Source organism: Pelophylax lessonae (genome assembly GCF_965119305.1).
Source record: "Pelophylax lessonae genome assembly, chromosome: 10".
NCBI lineage: Eukaryota > Metazoa > Chordata > Amphibia > Anura > Ranidae > Pelophylax > Pelophylax lessonae.
The window spans coordinates 213048047-213067305 of NC_138777.1; the positions used below are offsets into that span (position 1 = coordinate 213048047).

Below are 19259 nucleotides of genomic sequence, written 5' to 3' on the forward strand. Positions count from 1 at the left end.
TGGTGAGTTTTTGTCTCATGACTAACTGACACGTTATAGAAAACAACTCCCCAGGTCTTCTGTATCTCCGATACATTGCGATCTTCCTGTAGATAGGAGCTGACCGTTCCTGATCCACGTGATCCTTTCACTGAGTACTCACAGTTAAATGTCCGCACGTGATTGCGGTTGCAGATAACAACTTCCATGTGCGTGAAAAGTCGTCTACTGCCCAGCTGCCGGTTCCTAGAATCCGGGAATGGTGAAGACTCAATTTGGATCTGTGTCCCGGATCAGGTGACATGTGGTTCTGTTCAAAGGCGTGTTATCGATTTCCGCAAGAAAACATCTGCATCCGGAACTGTTTACTACCAGAGCGCAGATGGGTGCCGCACCCTTTTGAAGGTGACCATGTGTGTGAAGATTGCCTGCAGAGAAGGGTCTCTATAGGCTTTGGATAATCACACGTGTTGACTGGTCACTGTTAGTTTAATTCTGGTGGGATAAAATATGAAACCATCTGAGGGCCTTATTTTTTAATCAAAGCCGAAGAATCAAAGCCAGAAGGCCATCAAGACAGATAACTATTAGAAAAAGTGTCCTTCAAGAGATTGTTGGTATTGTCCCCAACCAGGGGCGTACCAAGAGGTTGGCCAGATTGGCCCCCGCCAAGGGCGCAGGCCGAGGGGGGGCGCAAAAAAATTGGCAGTGTTAGCAGTGATTTTTGCCCTCCACTCAGCCTGCATCACCGGCGCCCCCAGGCAGCGTGCGGCTCCAATCCTTGAGCCCGTAAGACCGCTCAGCACGGTGAGATTCCTGCAACCTCCTCTACCAGGCAAAGCTGACTGGGGGACCCCCCCTCTCTGTCACCCCCCTCTCTCTCTGTCACCCCCCTCTCTCTCTCTCTCTCTCTCTCTCTCTCTCTGTCACCCCCTCTCTCTCTCTGTCAGCTCCCCTCTCTCTCTCTCTCTCTCTTTCTCTCTCTCTGTCACCCCCCCCTCTCTCGCTGTCACCCCCTCTCTCTCTGTCACCCCCTTTCTCTCTCTCTCTCTCTGTCACCCCCCCCCCTCTCTCTCTCTGTCACCCCCTCTCTTGCTCTCTCTGTCACCCCCTCTCTCTTTCTGTCACCCCCCTCTCTCTGTCACCCCCTCTCTCTCTGTCAAACCCCCCCCCTCTCTGTAAACCCCCCCTCTCTCTCTTTCAGGGGGGGGGGGGCGCCGATACAGCTCCTCGCCAAGGGCTCTGGAGACCCTCGGTACGCCTCTGTCCCCAACACAATATGGAGGTTATCCCCAGCCTTGGCTACCAGGATTTGTTAGGTGTCCATGAGGCACGGGTGAATAGGCAGCTAATAGGGGTAAGAAAATATAAAAGTAGGACTTTATCCAAAACATGTTCCTGTTTCAGATAGAGCGGGGAAGAAGAGTGAGGACTTCAACTGGGTTTAATTGTCTTCACTATTTGTCTTCTGCCACCCTTCTATTGCAGAGCTGCAGCCTTCATCAGTCTCTTAGGCACTCAATACTTCTGGGAGTGTCAAATACCGTATTCCTTTCCGAGTGATGATACCAATACTCAAAACCCTATTGATGTAAGGTCATGTAGAGACTTCAGTGTCAGAGAATGGAACCACAGTGTGCAGTGGAGAATTTGGACTGGTTCCCCCATGTTTTTTTTTTTTTAGTAGCAAGTGAGTTATGCAACCAATGAAATTGTAAAAAAATATATTTTATTATAAAAAAAAAATTCATACAGGATTTTAAATATGAGCTCTGGTTACAAGATTTAAAACATAAACCATCCAACATAACAACAAAATAAAGTTAGGCAGGTATATTCAATCAATACAGTAGCCCTGCCCAAAACTTGAACCCCGACACGTTTCGACCCAATACAGTCGTGGCCTTCTTCAGGGGGATTGTGCATTTTTATAAAATACATCAAGATCTTAGAATTGCAACATAATGCCATGTGCTGTCCATATAGACACAGCAGGTACAGTATATTTACCGCTGTTGGATGGAAGACAATCCTCTGACCAGAGGCCTTTCATCCAGATCACTCCCCAGGCTCTCTCTGCAGCTCCCAAGGCAGGGTCCAAGGAAGGGCTGGCTTACAAGAAGTCATACTCTGGGCCAGGGCAGCCATCAGAAATGTTGGGTCCCTTACAAAGCTTTAGCCCTGCCCCCCCCCCCCCCCGGGTCTGATGACAAACATTTCCCAGGGCCCACTCACTGGCTGTCATACAGAATCTACCCATTGGTCATCCCACTGAGTCTGTCAGTCCACCCACTTTTATTTTAACATTATTACAACTTACTATATTACAACACCCCATATATTCTCAAAATATTCAGCAAAGAGACATCTCAATCCAGCAAAGCAGCATCCCCATATATTCAGCAAAGAGCCATCCCAATCCAGCAAAGCGACTTAATACAGCGAACGCACTTACCTCCCAACCGCCTTTGGATTGGGTGGAAGCATCCAGAGATTTGAATTGAACCCGGTGTCTCGCCAATCCAGGCTAAATCCCAGAGGAAACCGCACCGCATTCGTGTGAAAGCACCCTACTAGGGAGAGGGAAGACCAAAAGCATATTTTATGGGCTCAGGAAGGCCCTCCCACTTTAAATGCAATTTGGCCACGCCCACCATTCACTGCGGGTTTGGGTTTTGAGCTATGGGGTGCACACCCTAATGCTATAGGCCCCTCTGTGTGCCCACCCCCACAGTGCTGCTGGCTTCCCTCCTCTCCTTCCCACCAGCAGCTGCAGGCACTTAATAGGAAAATTCAGGATGCAAAGTGGGGAAAGGGTCCGGTAAATATATCATGTCAAATTTTTTATAATTTTTTTTAATATATCTTTTTATATATATATATATATATATATATATATTCTATACTTATTTTTTTTTTGTTTCCTATTATTGGTTGAACCAGATGGACTTATGTCTTTTTCAACCAGACTAACTTCGTAGCTATATATATATATATATATATATATATATATATATATATATATATATATATATATATATATATATATATATATATATATATATATATATGAGATATATATATATATATGAAATATATATATATATGTGTGTGTATATATATATATATATATATATATAGTTATTTATTTATTTACCAGCCCCTTCCTTTTCAGAATGAACACAATGTGTGATCAGGAACGATCTCACTCTGTATTCCTTCATAACTGAGTCCCGGTTCACACTGATACGATGTGGGAAACCCTAAAAAATCAGTGCCGTTTCCCGCATCGCACCAGAATCGTACAGTGTTTCTGTGAATCGCTGGGGGGTGTCAATGTAAAGTTAATGACACCCCCAGATTGGTTCGCGGATCGCAGTGCAAACTGTGAAATGGTGCAGGAATTGGATCACATAGGTGTAAACACCAATGCGATTCGATTCCAGTGCGAGCAAAAAAAAAGTCCTGCACCATTTTGGTGTGAATGCGATGCGATCTCAGCCATACATTTTGCATGGCTGAAATCGTATATCGCACAGACATCGCATGTGATCTGCACAGCAATGTGGTGCGAATTACATGCGATGTCTGGGATTGCACCAGTGTGGACCATCCTTAAAACATAGTAAACTGTATTTATTTAGGAGGTGGGGGAGCCCTGTCAGGTTGGCTGTATGAGCCCCTGTGTGTTTCTAACAGCAGCCCTGGGTGGAGGTGATCTGTAGTCCAGAAGAGGCAAACTGGGCTGACAACACTACTTGGTATTTGAGTGTGGCAGAAGCAGCATTGTCGGCTCACTACAGGAAGCTGGGAACTTGCTGGATTTCTAGCAGATAAACAGGTATTATTCTTTACCTGCACCACTTGTAAGCCAAAACAAGGGGAAATATGTACAAAGATGCAACAGCAGGCTGATGACATCATTTTAACATAAACTGGAGCCCAGGGATGGCTTTAAATTCATAAAAGGTGGAACTGAAAAATGATACTGTTACTGTATACTGTCATGTCAGGAAACTATCCCTACAGACTTAAAACGTTATTGAAAGGTCCACTTAAATTTGTCAGTTAGAGACAGGCTGCCAACAAGCGCGCAGGCAGCAACCCAATGTGCTCTGCAGATTAAATGACAAGAATTTACTCTGCTTTTATTTATTTATTTTTTTTTTAAGATTTATGTTAAATAGTGGAAAAAATGATACAAAACATCAGTTTATAAACAAATTGGCCAAACGCCATCTCAAATTTCCATTTTAAATAAAAGCAGGCTGTTTGTTTAGGAATTGATTAGTCCTTTACCTTTGTAGCAGAAATGGTTCTTGCAGGTGCTGTCATAGTTAGTTGTCCAGTTTTATAAGATGCTTCGTTTCCATGGGATAAAACATGGGAAATGGAAATGTATTGCAGAGATGCATTGAATATGTTTTTTCGCATTCTCCGTAATTAAAGCGGTATTAAACCCAAAAGCAAAAATGTAATATGTTGTAGCATACCAATCATTAGATGTGGTGTCTGCATTCATTTTATTTATTTTTTTGGCTTTTTTCCCCCATCTGTTTTCACCTGGTGATCTGGACAGTAACACATCTCCTCTATTAGTGAAACACAACTCTGGATGAAGGGACACAGGAGGCACAGCAGACAGCAGCACTGTCAGTCTGGGGGAGGGGGGGTGTTAAATGTATTAGCAAATTTAAATACACTCATACAATCAACAAATTGAAGCCAAACTCCAGCTCACACTTTATAATCAGCAGTTAAAGCAGTTTTTTTCTACTTTTGGGATAAAGGTTTTGCATGAATAACTAAAAGTTGATCATTGTAAGCACCCCTTCCAGTGTTAATGGGTTTGTCTCATCCATGCAAAAGGGATTTTAGTGACGGGGGGGGGGGGGGGGGCAATTACTGGAACTGATCCCCCTTGTGGCTCTCTCTGCACCAGCTGAAAGCCGGAATCTTCTCCTCTTCCTCCTGCCAGCTTTCAGCTGCTGCAGAGAGAGCCATACAGGGGATCGGTTCCAGTAATTGCCCCCCCTGCTGCACCGATCACCTTCCCTGTGCACCATACATTTCCCTCCTGCTGCCCAGACCCCTCTTTGTGCCCAACCTCACCACCGCAGTGCTGTCGGCTTCCCTCCTCTCCTTCCTGCCAGCAGCTGCAGGCACATAATAGGAAACTTCAGGATCGAAAGTGGGGGAAGGGTCCAGTAAATATATCATGTCAAATTTTTTATAATTTATATATATATATATATATATATATATATATATATATATATATTTATTTATTATTTATTTACTTATTTAGATTTTTTTTTTCCTTTGATTGGTTGAACCAGATAGACTTGTGTCTTTTTTCAACCGGACTAACTATGTAGCTATATATATATATATATATATATATATATATATATATATATATACAGTGTATATATATATATCAATGATATATATATATATATATTTATATTTATATTTTTATATATATTTACCAGCCCCTTCTTTTCCTGAATGATTAGGACCGACCACCATCTCACACTGGTGCAATGCAGGAAACCCTTTAAATCAGTGCCGATTCCTGCTTCGCATCAGAATTTTTTTTTTCTTCACAGTTTTTTTTCTACATTGGGATAAAGGTTGTGCATGAATACCTAAGGCTGCATTCACATGTCAGCGTATGGATCGCGGGCAGAATTGCTGCGATTCCGCCCGTGATCCGGAAATCATTGCAAATCGCGGGACGCCTGTGCAAATCGCGGGACGCAATACGCTCCAAAGAAGCTCTTGTACTTTTTCGGGTGTAATGCGTCCCACAATTTTTTTTTGCGCGATGTCACCGCGATTCGGCAGGCGGAAATCGCGGCAACATCGCTCAGCGTTTGGGGTGCTATTGCAAATCACGGGCAATGCACAGGCGTCCCGCGATTTGCAATGATTTCCGGATCGCGGGTGGAATTGCGGCGATTCTGCCCGCGATCCATACGCTGACATGTGAATGCAGCCTTAAAGTTGATCATTGGTAAGCACCCCTTCCAGTGTTAAATGGTTTGTGTCATCTATACAAGCTGATACATTCTGCTGGAGAGCTTGAGCTTTTGAACAACAGAAATAACGGACTTACTGGCTGGACCACCAGATGACAATAGAAGAAAGAAAGCCTAAAAAAGAAAACAAATGCAGCCGTCACATCTAAGAATTGGTAAGCTGCAATATAATAAGGCCCCTTGCACACTGCAGCTTAAAAATGCTCAGTACAGCTTTTTTTTTTTTTTTATGAGCTAAAATACAGCCCATTCATTCTAATGTGCCTATGCACACAGGTGCGTAAATGATCGCAGCCTATTCTTTAGTAAGAACAAAATAGAAAAATCTGCTTTTTTGCACAGTAAGGCCTCTTGCACACGATACTCCTGCTTGAGCATCTCCTTTTTTCAGCCGTAATTTTTATCTTATTAAAAAGTGTGCATTTGCTCGTATTTTCGTGCATTTGCTTTTGCGCAAATTCGCGTAAATTCGCTCCTCTGAATACGCAAATTTATTTTCCAGATCAACAGTATGATCGTGTGCGTTCATTTGATCGCATTTGCGCGTATTTGCGCGCAAATGCGCGTATTAGGCGTAAATTACTGTCCAAAAATGCAGATTTTTCTATTTTGTTCTTACTGAAGAATACATGGCGCTCATTTATGCGCCTGTGTGCATAGGCACATTACAATGAATGGGCTCTATTTTAGCTCATAAAAAAAAAAAAAGCTGTACTGAGCATTTTTAAGCTGCAGTGTGCAAGGGGCCTAATTTATGCCTAATGCACGCATTTGCGTGCAAATTCGCGCAAATACACGCAAATGCAATCAAATGAACGCACACGATCATACTGTTGATCTGAAAAAGAATTTGAATTTCAGAGGCGCGAATTTACACGAATTTCTGCAAATTTTCGTGAACGCGTATGCGCGAAAATGCATGCAAATGCGCACATTTCATTAAGACAAAATTTACGGCTGAAAAAGGAGATCCTCAAACAGGAGTATCGTGTGCAAGAGGCCTAAATGTTTGCTTTTGCTTTTACTACTGATTTAATTATATTGTAATTTTCCAGGAGTGAAATAAAGGACGGTAATTATGTTGCAGATGTCCTTACTCAGACGTTTGTGTCTTTTTTTGGACTCTCTCAGAGGATGTCATGGAATGTGATTGCACAACTGTTTAGTAAACAAGCCGTACTGTGCAGTGATTTATTGGGTGCATAGCCATGTTATATAACGGATCAGTTGTGTGGATCAGAGTGTGGGAATCGGGACACTCCGGTGCCGAAAAATGAACCCCCCTTCTCTCTGAATTTCATAAAAACAACCATAGCCAAAATCAGCAGGCCTTTCACAATGCTCCAGGCTGGCATTGTGGTTTTGAAGTGCATTTTGCTACAAAGTTTTACATGTGATCTGACTGCACTTTTCGCTGCACTGTAACTTTTAAAAGGTATGTAAACCCTAAAGCGGGCCGAACACTGTACAATCTGATTGTACTGTCTCTATCAGTGGTGTATTTAGGTTTGGTGCTGCCCTAGGCCTGACTAAATTTGTGCACCCCCTAATTTAAATATGACCCACCCCTTTCTGTAAAGGCCACACCCCTTCTTGTTTATGACCCACCCTGTCATCTGTAAACCACAGACCACAACCACAGTGTATCAGTGCCCATCAGCGTAGCTTCATCAGTTCCCATAAGTTCAGCCTCATCAGTGCAGCCTTATCAGTGCCGCTGTTCTAAAATTTTATCGGACCCATGAAAATTCCGGACCTCGTCACTTCCGGCTGGTGCGAGCCCCGGTGCGCATGCGCACAAGGTCCGAGGAAATTCTAAGACTAAGGGCTCTTTCACACGGGCGGTCCGATCAGATCCGCCTGTCAGTTTTTTAGGCGGATCTGATCGGATCCTCTATGCAGCTCTATGGGGCAGCGGGTGTCAGCGGAGGTCACCTCCGCTGACACCCGCTGCCATCCGCATCCGATCCTGTGCTGAAATCTGGACGGATGGAAACCCTATTTTTCCATCCGTTCAGTAATCGGAGCGGAGCGGATCTGATGAGAGCGGACAAGCGGTCCGCTCTCCTCCGATCCCCCATAGAGGGCAGCGGGTGCTGAGACACCTCCCTCTCCGCTCTGCAAGCGGAGACGGAGCTGTCATCCGCCCGGCTCAGCGGGGATCGCGGATCGATCCCCGCTGAGCAACACGGATCCGCCTGCGGAGGCGGACCGTGTGAAAGAAGCCTAAGGCAGGCCATAGACGATTCGAATTACGTACGATTTATCGTTCGATAAACGAAAGCGGCACTCGTGCACATCATCGAGTGTACCATCAATGTGAGCCGAAAATCGTACGACAAAACACTATTTTCTGTGCCTTTTAACCACATCTCTACCGGACACACTCCCTACTGTTCTGTGTTTTGTTAGGCGAAATCATACAACTCCCCCACTAATGATACGAAATTCGGCCGATTTTCGCAAAAAAAACCAACATGTTGGATATGTGAATTTTTGCTGTCGTACGAAAATCGAACGTTTTACATACCACACTAACGATACGAAAATCGTTCGATAACACTGCCATTTACGATTTTCGAACGAAATTCGAATCGTCTATGGCCTGCCTTAGAGAACAGCTGATTGAGAGGAGGAGGGGCTGAGGTGGGACGCACACACCGCCGCGGGAAAATTGCTGTCACGGGCGAACCATATGTGCTAGAGACCCCAAAATTGTATCGCAGGTAGCCAAGACGCTCCCCTACAGCTGTTAAAATTTTGGGGTCTCGGGGATGAAAGGGTGTGGAGCAGTGGTTCTCGGGGTCACTGCTCCGCGCCCTTTCATCCCCTAGACCCACGGGGTCACTACTCCGCGCCCTTTCATCTCCGGAACCCCAAATTTCTATCAGCTATAGGGGAGCGTTTTGGCTACCTGCGATACAATTTTGGGGTCTGTAGCAGCTTTGGTTCGCCCGTGACAGCAATTTTCCCGCGGCGGTGTGTGCGTCCCTCCTCAGCCCCTCCTCCTCTCAATCAGCTGTTCGCAAGGCTTAGAATTTCCTCGGACCTTGTGCGCATGCGCACCAGGGCTCGCACCAGCCGGAAGTGACGAGGTCCGATTTTTTCACGGGTCCGACAAAATTTTACAACACCGCCTCTTTACTTCCCATCAGTTCAGCATATCAGAGTGGCCTCATCGGTGGTCACCAGTGCAGCCCCATCAGTGGCCACCAGTGCAGCCTTATCAGTGCCCATTAGTACAGCCTTGTGTCACGGGATTAGTAAGATTACTCTTTTAACCACTTAAGCCCCGGAGGATTTGGCTGCTAAACGACCAGAGGGTATTTTGCGATTCGGCACTGCGTGACTTTAACGGACAATTGCGCGGTCGTGCGACGCTGTACCTAAACGAATTTGGCGTCCTTTTTTTCCCACAAACAGAGCTTTCTTTTGGCGGTATTTGATCACCTGTGCGATTTTTTTGATCACGCGCTATAAACAAAAAAAGAGCGTAAATTTTGCAAAAATAGCAATATTTTTCCCTTTTTTTTATATGAAATTCCCCCCAAAAAAAATGTAAAAATCAAAATTTTTTAATATTTTCGGCCAATTTGTTTTATGCTACCTATGTTTGGTAAAAAAAATCGCAAAAAGCGTATTTTGATTGGTTTGCGCAAAAGTTATTGCGTTTACTAACAAAGGGAAAGATTTTTGTCATTTTTGTTGTTTTTTTTTTTAACGCGTAATGGCGGCGATCTGCGATTTTTTTTGCGGTACTGCGACATTGCGGCGGACAGATCGGACCCTTGACTGACATTTTTGACACTTTTGGGGTTACCAGTGACATTTCTACAGTAATCAGTGCTATATATATGCACTGTTACTGTAAAAATACACTGGTAGTGAAGGGGTTAACTTTATTTGAGAGGGAGGGGCTGTGTGTGTCCCTAGGGGCGTGATTCTAACTGTGATTGGCTGTGGCTTCAACTGTATGCAGAGTGATCAATGGATCTACATAGTAGATCCATGTGATCATCTCTCATACAGAGAGGAGAATGACAGGCAGCTTGTTTACACAAGCTGCCTGACTTTCTCCCTCTCCCCCGCCGATCGCAGAGTGGCCGGCGGCGATCGGGTCCGCCGGTCACACGCGCGGGGGGGTCCGTGACCACGCGGGAGCGGGAGCGCGCCTCCGGTGGCGCGCGCTCGCTCCCTAAACCCTCACAGGCGAGCGACGTAGACCTACGTCACTTTGCCTGTGAGGGGCTGACCGCCGCCGTAGATAGTCGTGCGGCGGTCGGCAAGTGGTTAAGGTATTTGGACTTTGGTGTTTGCTGCCACTGATTGTAATTATAGGATTATTTCACTTATTTGTATAATAAATAGGAAGTCCATAGTCATTTTACAAATAATGAAATATTTTTTTTGCTGCCCCCCCCCCCTGCAAAGTGCCGCCCTAGGCCTGGGCCTTGTTGGCCTAGGTCAGGATACAGCACTGGTCTCTATACAATCCTTACCAAAACTATATAACATAGGGACAAACCTATACAACACCTTTTAGGCTGCCAGGCAGTTCCTTATACTACGTAGTTGAAGGTAGATCTAAATGAGATTGTATCATCAGATTGTATAGTGTATGGTCAGCCTAACAATGATTTTCTCTTATTTGCTCTCTTTTGGTCTGTTAAATATATTTATGTATTCTTTATTTCTGGTATTTATATAGTGCCAATAATTTATAGGGGCGGCTGCCAGCCCCATAGCAACCAAGGATGCTCTAGGGCACATGGTCATTCGTTGTTATGGTGTTAGCGGGTTGCTCGCCCGCAACATGGCAATGCATGACGCTCATCCAGGGCAGGTGGCATGGGGAATTCATGCCTCAGAATTCAGGCGAGAACATAGGTCCACCTCTTCCAGACCTCAGCCCGCCCTCTGCCCTGCTGCTGGAGACAAAAGGTAGGGCTCTAATGTGAACAGAGGACTGTGTGATTGGAGGGGGGGGGGCTCTGTGATGGGGAGGACTGTGTGATTGGAGGACTCTAATGAAATGTAAAGACTCCGTGTTAATGGGGTGACTCTGATGTAAAGAAGGTACTCTGTCATGCAGGAACTCTGATGAGATGGGGGTGTTCTCTTGTACAAGGGACCTCTAATTTGATGGGGGGACCTCTAATATGATGGGAGTTTTGACATGAAGAAGGACCCCTGACATGAATTGGGGACTCTGACATGAATGGGGACCTCTAATGTAAAGGGAGACTCTGGCATTAGAGGGGGCTCTGATGTGATGGGGGGAGACTAATGATGTGAAATAGGAACCCCTGATGTGAAGGGGGCTTCTGATTTGAAAGGGGGCTCTGATGTAATGAGGGACCTTTGGCATAATGGGGGGCCTCTGACATGAAGGGGGAACTCTGATGTGAAAGGAGGACTGTGATGTGATGGGAGAGCCTCTGATATGAAGGGGGATCTTTGATGTGAAGCGTGGACTCTAATGTGAAGGGGGAGTTCTGATGTGATGGGGGACCTCTGACATGAAGGTGGACCTCTGATCTGATGGGGGGACCTCTGATGTGAAGAGGGGCTCTGATGTGATGGGGGGACCTCTGATGTGAAGAGGGGCTCTGATGTGATGGGGGCCTCTGACATGATAAGGGTACTCTGATGTGATGGAGGACCTCTGATCAGGGCCGTCTTTATTCTTGATTGGACCCTGGACAAAAATTTTCTTGGGCCCTCTTGAATCCACTTATCAACTATTTGGGGGCTCAAAGGGCAGCTGCTTTGGGCCCCACAACAATGACTAGACCCGGGGCAGCTGCCCCTTTTGCCCTGTGTTAAAGACAGCCCTGCCTCTGATGTGATGGTGCCTCTGATATGAAGGGGGGACTCCTGACGTGATGGATGACCTCTGAAATGATGGGAGGACTTTGATGTGATGGAGGACCTCAGATGCCATGGGAGGACTCTAATGTGATGGAGGACCTCTAATGTGATGGTGCCTCTGATATGAAGGGGGGGGGGGCCTCTGATGTGATGGGAAAGACCTCTAAAGTGAGGGGAAGCTCAGATGAAATGGGAGGACCTCTGAAGTTAAGGAGGGGCTCTGATGTGACGGGAGGACTTCTAATGTGATGGGGGACCCCTGACCTTTGACATGAATAGGCGCCTCCAATGTGACGGGGGTGGGGGTGACTTATGTTAAGGGAGGCTTCTGCTGTGAAGTTGATTTCATTATTTAAGGCTGTGTGCATCCTCCCAGGCTCAGCTCTCCCACTGAAAAGAATCATTTACATTTACTACATTTTAGATCGGGGTGCCTCCAGATAATACATACTGTACTTTTATAGAGTGCTGTGGCTAAAAAAAGAAAAAATTGAGAAACTCTGCACTATCCAAAGCAAATAGAGAGAAGTCAGTTCCCTTTACCTGCATTTTTGTAGCTGGTGTGTGGCTGCCAAGAGAATAGCATTTTCAGTAGCACATCGACAGCCTCCATGACAGGTGACATTTGCCTTTAAATTCCACTTTAAACAAAAAAAGAGACCCAAATACAAAGAGACTGAAAGACTTTTATTGATTGTGAGACAGGAAGGGGGCAGACATGTACGGGTGGAGAATATACAACATACAACCAATGTGATTACCAGCATGAGGTAGGATTCCTAATAAAAAGTGACACACAAACATTTCAACATTTTACGTCATGGAGCCCAATGATGGTGAGTGGCCATGGAAGACCACGTGGATACCTGTGTGACCCAACCATAGGTGTGCACAGCCTATTGCATTAGGGTGTGCACCCCAAAGCTCAAAAACATCTGATTGCCACCTGCTGGCACAGGGAAGAAGCTCAGGTGGTGGGAGGCAGTTGATTAGGAACATATTACGTTACACACTAAATACGGATGTAACATGTTCCTAAGGTTGAACCTAGTCTTTAATATAATGGGGGCATTTACACTGACCACTAGCACCCCCAACCACCCACCTGGTGCCGCCCCTGGATAATACTAATGCAAATGAGGTGATTAAGGTGTGCCCAGGCACACCCAGCACACTCTGTGCGCACGCCTATAGACCCAACCTACATTAAAAGATGACCCTCCAGCTGCTGGAGAACCAGCGTGTTTTGTTGGATGACGATGTGGCTTCCTAATGCCCCCAGGAAGAAATCACCTTCTCCTTGCTGTGGGAGTCCACTCTGTGTAAGCTTCAGGGTCACATGGTGTCTGAGCTTACCCAGGTAGATGAAGGTACTGCCCCGCCATGTGGCATAGAATGGGTCTGGAGATTGGCCCCTCACGCCCAGGCAGTGTCACATGGTGTCTGAGCTTACCCAGGTAGATGAAGGTACTGCCCCGCCATGTGGCATAGAATGGGCCTGGAGATTGGCCCCTCAGACCCAGGCAGTGTCACATGGTGTCAGAGCTTACCCAGGTAGATGAAGGTACTGCCCCACCATGTGGCATAGAATGGGTCTGGACATTGGCCCCTCAGGCCCAGGCCGTATCACATGGTGTCTGAGCTTACCCAGATAGATAAAGGTACTGCCCTGCCATGTGGCATAGAATGGGTCTGGAGGTTGGCCCCTCAGGCCCAGGCAGTGTCACACGGTGTCTGAGCTTACCCAGGTAGATGATGTTACTGCCCCACCATGTGGCATAGAATGGGTCTGGAGGTTGGCCCCTCAGGTCCAGGCAGTGTCACACGGTGTCTGAGCTTACCCAGGTAGATGAAGGTACTGCCCCACCATGTGGCATAGAATGGGTCTGGAGATTGGCCCCTCAGGCCCAGGCAGTGTCACACGGTGTCTGAGCTTACCCAGGTAGATGAGGTTACTGCCCCACCATGTGGCATAGAATGGGTCTGGAGATTTGCCCCTCAGGCCCAGGTGGTGCCACATGAAGCAGGCCGTCTGCTCCTCAATACCTGGATGCCCTGCTCTATTACAGACAGTGTTCTGCTAGAATGAAGAGGGGGCAAGGGAGCATTCGTTAGTGTATACCTTCCTGGAGAGTTGGCCTATCATGAGGCCCTGATGTCACAGCGTCCCTTTAGGGCCCGTTTACACTAGTCTGGTCTGCTGTGGTGCCTTAATACATTAATAGGCATCATGTGTTTCGATACCACGTTCAGTTGAATGGGCTGCTCAATGCAACTCAAAGGACCCAATATGGTGCACACAGCACCGCGCAACACCATGCATGTTGGATGTTCAAGGTGCGTTGGAGTGCTGTTCCGAATTAATGTAACATGCTGCTCTGATAGTGTGAATGGGCCCTTAAGGAACCTGTTTTGGACTTTCCACCTCCACAACACCCATCTATGTAACATCCTTTAATGAGGATCCTGGGTGATAATTGGCTAATGACCTCTGCCGATGAGCCTGTGATCAGCAACAAAAACAATTGAGTACTGTCCGTGATACTTTTTTTATTTGCACTTAACTCAAATTGCTGACTTTTAACAAACGCACATATATTGTTGATGCGCGTTAATAGCTGTTGCAATTGAAGAGACAAGAACTCACTGCTCAAGGTGGTGTAATTGCCTGATGACTCACACCGGTGCATGCCCCGGCGCGCCTCCGTGAAAACTTGATAAAGGAAAAGGAATTGGCAGCACTCCAGGTTGAGTCAAAATCCAGATTTATTGACTGGACATCCAAATATGGCAATCGTGACAAGGTAGATGCGTTTCACACACTGACTGTGTAATGATTAAGCACACAGTCAGTGTGTGAAACGCGTCTACTTTGTCACGATTGTCATATTTGGATGTCCAGTCAATAAATCTGGATTTTGACTCAACCTGGAGTGCTGCCAATTCCTTTTCCTTTATCGCGTTAATAGGTGTGTTTGACTTGTGTATAATGAGCATTAACCACATACCCAGCCATGCACTGGAGGTTTACTACAACAGGCTGTGCAGAATCACGTATATATACGTGATTCTGCTTTTATGTTTAGGGGCCGAGCACGCCCGCCGGCTGTGCTGTGATGTTTTTAGTCCCAGCACAAGCCAATCGGTGGGTGCCGGCCAACGGATGACTGCCAACACCCGCTGATTGGCGAGAAGAAAGACAGGACAGAGCTCTGTCCTGTCAGCGGGGATGTGCCGGTTTTTGTTTCCCTGCAAAGCACATCCCTTAGTGAAAGCACCTCGCATAGCACACACATAAACACTGGTTAGGCACACATTTATTCTAGTAAAAAAATAAAAAAAAATAAAAAATAAGAATTCCAATAGTACAGCATCTACCATAGTTTGTAGATGCTATAACTTTTGTGCAAACCAATCAATATACGCTTATTGGGATTTTTTTTTTTTTTTTACTAAAAACGTGTAGCAGAATATATATTGGCCTAAATTTATGAAGAAATTACATTTTTTTTTAACGGATATGTTTTATAGCAGAAAGTAAAAAATATGTTTTTTTTTTTTTGTTTTTTTTACTAAAAATATGTAGCAGAGTACATATTTTTTAATTTTTTTTTAACGGATATGTTTTATAGCAGAAAGTTATTATTGCAAAATTGTATTTTTCTTTGTTTATAGCGCAAAAAAAAAAAAAAAAAAAAACAAGTGGTAATCAAATACCACCAAAAGAAAGCTCAATTTATGGGAAAAACAGGATACACATTTCATTTGCGCACAGTGTTGCATGACCGCACAATCGTCAGTCAGTGCCGTATAGCAAAAAAATGGCCTGGTTATGGAGGAGGGGTAAATGTTCCTTAGGTCAAAATGCTCCCCTAAGCGCTGTATGCGTGTTTTTGGCGCCTTTTATGCCTATTATTACTGTAATGTTATTAACACGCCACAACCAAAGCGTCACTATAGACTTGAATGGAAGAAGTTGAAAAGCTTTAATTCCTTTAAACTCAACATAAAGCTTCAATTTTGAAGCGACGCAGCGCTAACGCTTCAAGTTTTTATAATGTGAACAGCACTGTGCGCTGTCTATAGTCTATTGCATTAGGGTGTTCACCCCAAAACTCAAACATACATACGTGTGTGTGTATATATATATTTATATATATATATATATATATATATATATATATATATACATATACATACAGATTAGTGATCGTCCGATATCGTTTTTTTTTTGCCGATACCGATATTTTGGTAATCGCATATCGGTATCGGCCGATAGCTGCCGATATTTTCGGACATTTAAAAAAAACATTTTTTTTTTTTTTACAGGTACTCTTGTTGAGGGATCTGGGGGTCTATAAGACCCCAAACCCCTCCTCTACACTTAAAAGCATTCAAAACGCCAAGTTTGGCTGTTTTGAATGCTGTCATTTTTTTTAATTTGGCGCCAGTACCCGGAAGTGATGTCATGACATCACTTTCGGGTTTTTGCATGGAGACCCGATCAGAGCCGAATGCGGCTTTGATCGGGTCTTCGACAGCCATGCAGGTAGAATGCCCGGGTCTCCCAGTGGGATGGGAGACCTGGGCGAGCCGCGGAAGGCAGCGGGAGGTGGAGGGGGGGCGTTCCCTCCCGCTCCTTGTAAAGACAGTCGAGCGGCTTCTCAGCTGCATCGGTTGTCATTACAAGACAGCCGACCGTCGGCTATGGACGCCGGTACCGGGGTGATGCCTCTAGCTGCAGGCATCACTCCGGTACAGCACTTTCCGAAATATCGGCAATATCGGTAACCTCAGGGGCCAACTCATATATCGGGGAAAGTGCAGATCGGCCCTCAATATATCGGCTTTGCTGATAATTGGTCGATCCCTAATACAGACGTACTCTTATTGCAGAGTCAGTACAGTGAAAGAAAAGTACAGTAGCACTTCATTAATGGCAGAACTGGTGAGAGGAAAATATTTCCTATGTTCCCACCAGCACACACAGTTATAATGCTAATGTACTTGGGGTGAATAGGGTGTGCCCAGGCACACCTGGCACACTCCCTGTGCATGCCTATGGCACTGTCCATATTATCAAATGCAAACTCCTGCTTTAAATGCCACTGTGAACAGGACCTAACATCCACATTTTCCGGATAAGCTTTCCGGAGTGTACCCTCTTCCTCAAGTTCCAATCAGTACTTACTTTTGGAATATACTGACTGCTTGGACCTTAAAGAAGAGGGTGCACCCCGGAAAGCTTGTCCTGAAAATTTGGATGTTAGTGCAAATAAAAAAAGTATCACAGACGTACTTGATTGGTTTTGTTGCAAGTGCACTAATACGGCTACTGGCTGAAGACCCGATCAAAGCCGCATTCGGCTCTGCATCGGCACAGACCATTGGGACATGTAAGGGTCGATGAATAAAAATGAACAAGGGCCACCCCCCCCCCCCTGCATCTCGCAGAGATTAGGACAAGCTCAAGGCATCCATCTCCAGCCAAATACAGAGCTGGTCATTTATACAGGAAATGGTTTATGTGCCAAAAGATCAATAATGCACAGACTCTCCTCTCCTTTCCTGCGTTACAAAAAGAGAGAGCCAACACTTCAGAAACTGCAATTTGGATGTTCTGGTGCCACTGCCCCATCTCCTTCCCCCCATTTTGATTACTAGTCAACATCAGGTCAAAGCAACATTTGTGTTTTAATTCTCTCCTCCCCGTCTACCGGACATGCTTTCCTTTCCTTCGCAATCCTGCCATTTTGTTCAGCATCAAAAAGCCAAAGGAAATACCCAGTATTTCCATAAACTGCACTGACGATGTCCAACAAGCCTGGAACACACCTCTTTATAGTCATGGGAATCTTAAAAGGCCAGGCCACCCAAAATTGTGGTTGGAACACCCACCAGCTCCTAATACCTCCAAGAAAAAATACCAATCGGTAACAAGATCTCCCACCATAGTTGAAGGCTCTGCGTTTCTTATGGAGGTACTCATTAGTGAAACATCAGTTTTGAGTGGACTGACCCTTTAACAGATTGAAACGCGTTGCTAGACGTGTATTCTAAGCTCTGGGAACATTTGTGTAAATCTCGCAGACTCGCTGCTTTGAAGATTTGCGTCTGTGTGCGTGTTTTCGTTTAAAGTGTATCTATAGCCAACACTTTAGTTTTAGATTGCGTGGGAAAAGGTTGGAGTTTTTTCTGCTTTATCTGTTATTGAGAGATTTACCCTCTTAATTCTAATTACATGAATACCAATTGTCCCAGATTTGGTGGGATAGTCCCATATCCTCTGTCCCACCTATGCTGTGTCCCAAGCCATGTCCTGGGATCACAGCATCATGCTCATTTGAATTACTGCATATGTGCAGTAATTCAAAAAAGGTGTTAATTGCATGAATCGGGGATCATTTGGGTGGTTCCTGCATATATAGACTCTGGGCAGGGCCAAGCCATAAAGTGGTCATGGTGGGCAGTCCCTGCATACTTAGAGGTGGCATCTGTGCAGAACCAACCTTTAAAGTGATTCAGAAGGGGGGATTGTTGGGACTTTAAATAAGGCAATGACTTGGTAGGATCATATGCCTCCATCCCTATTGTAGATAAAGAGAAAAAAGTTGGCACACCCACCCCCCGGTACCCCATAATGTATGCTATTAGTCCTGGTGGCCCTTGTGGGAGAATAATGCAAATCCAAACGTCTCTGGTTGTCACCAGAAAAGGAAAGTATAGAGAAATTTTCCTGATGGGGACAACTGTCTTAGAAGGGATATCCCCTAATTTTAGAGAGATTTTCTCTCACTTCCTGTTGTGTTTTCAGGACAGGAAGTGAAGGCAAATCTCCCCAATGTGCAAAAAAAAAGAGTTCTACTTTTCTCCAAAAAATAGTTTTGGTTATAGCTACACTTTAATCACTGATCAACCAAAAGACTGGGGTAATAATTTATAGGTGTGTGAAAAAAAAAGGGACTTTAGGCCCTGCCTCAGAACCGCTACCATGTACACGCATTACATCAGTAGCGGGTAACGTCAGGGACTGGATCATGCTGAACAAGGATAAATGCCATGAAATAAAAATGGGGAACAAGGGTTAAAATCCTGACCACACTGTACATCATGGTAAAAAACAAAAAAAGTTTTTGTAAATACGGCACCATCCATTTGCTAACGTTACATATTCAAATCTATATACAAAAAAAAAACAGGGTGAAATTATTAACCCCGATATATAGAAAAAAAAAAAAAGACCAGCGCTGCTGTTTATAAAAACATCAATCTTAATAATAATATTAATAATAATAATATTAATAAAAATAATACAAAAAAAGTACAAAACTTTAAAGGCAATTATATACAGTACGGAGGGGCACC

General features: G+C 44.9%; 1 long non-coding RNA gene across 1 annotated transcript; it reads right to left on the reverse strand.

Moving 5' to 3' along the window:
• Positions 1-12564: 12564 nt before the first annotated feature.
• LOC309565727 lies at positions 12565-13331 on the reverse strand. Its single transcript, XR_014225826.1, has 2 exons — positions 13081-13331; positions 12565-12760 (listed from the first exon to the last, which is right to left on the reverse strand). It is a non-coding gene; the product is annotated as an uncharacterized lncRNA (long non-coding RNA).
• Positions 13332-19259: the final 5928 nt, after the last annotated feature.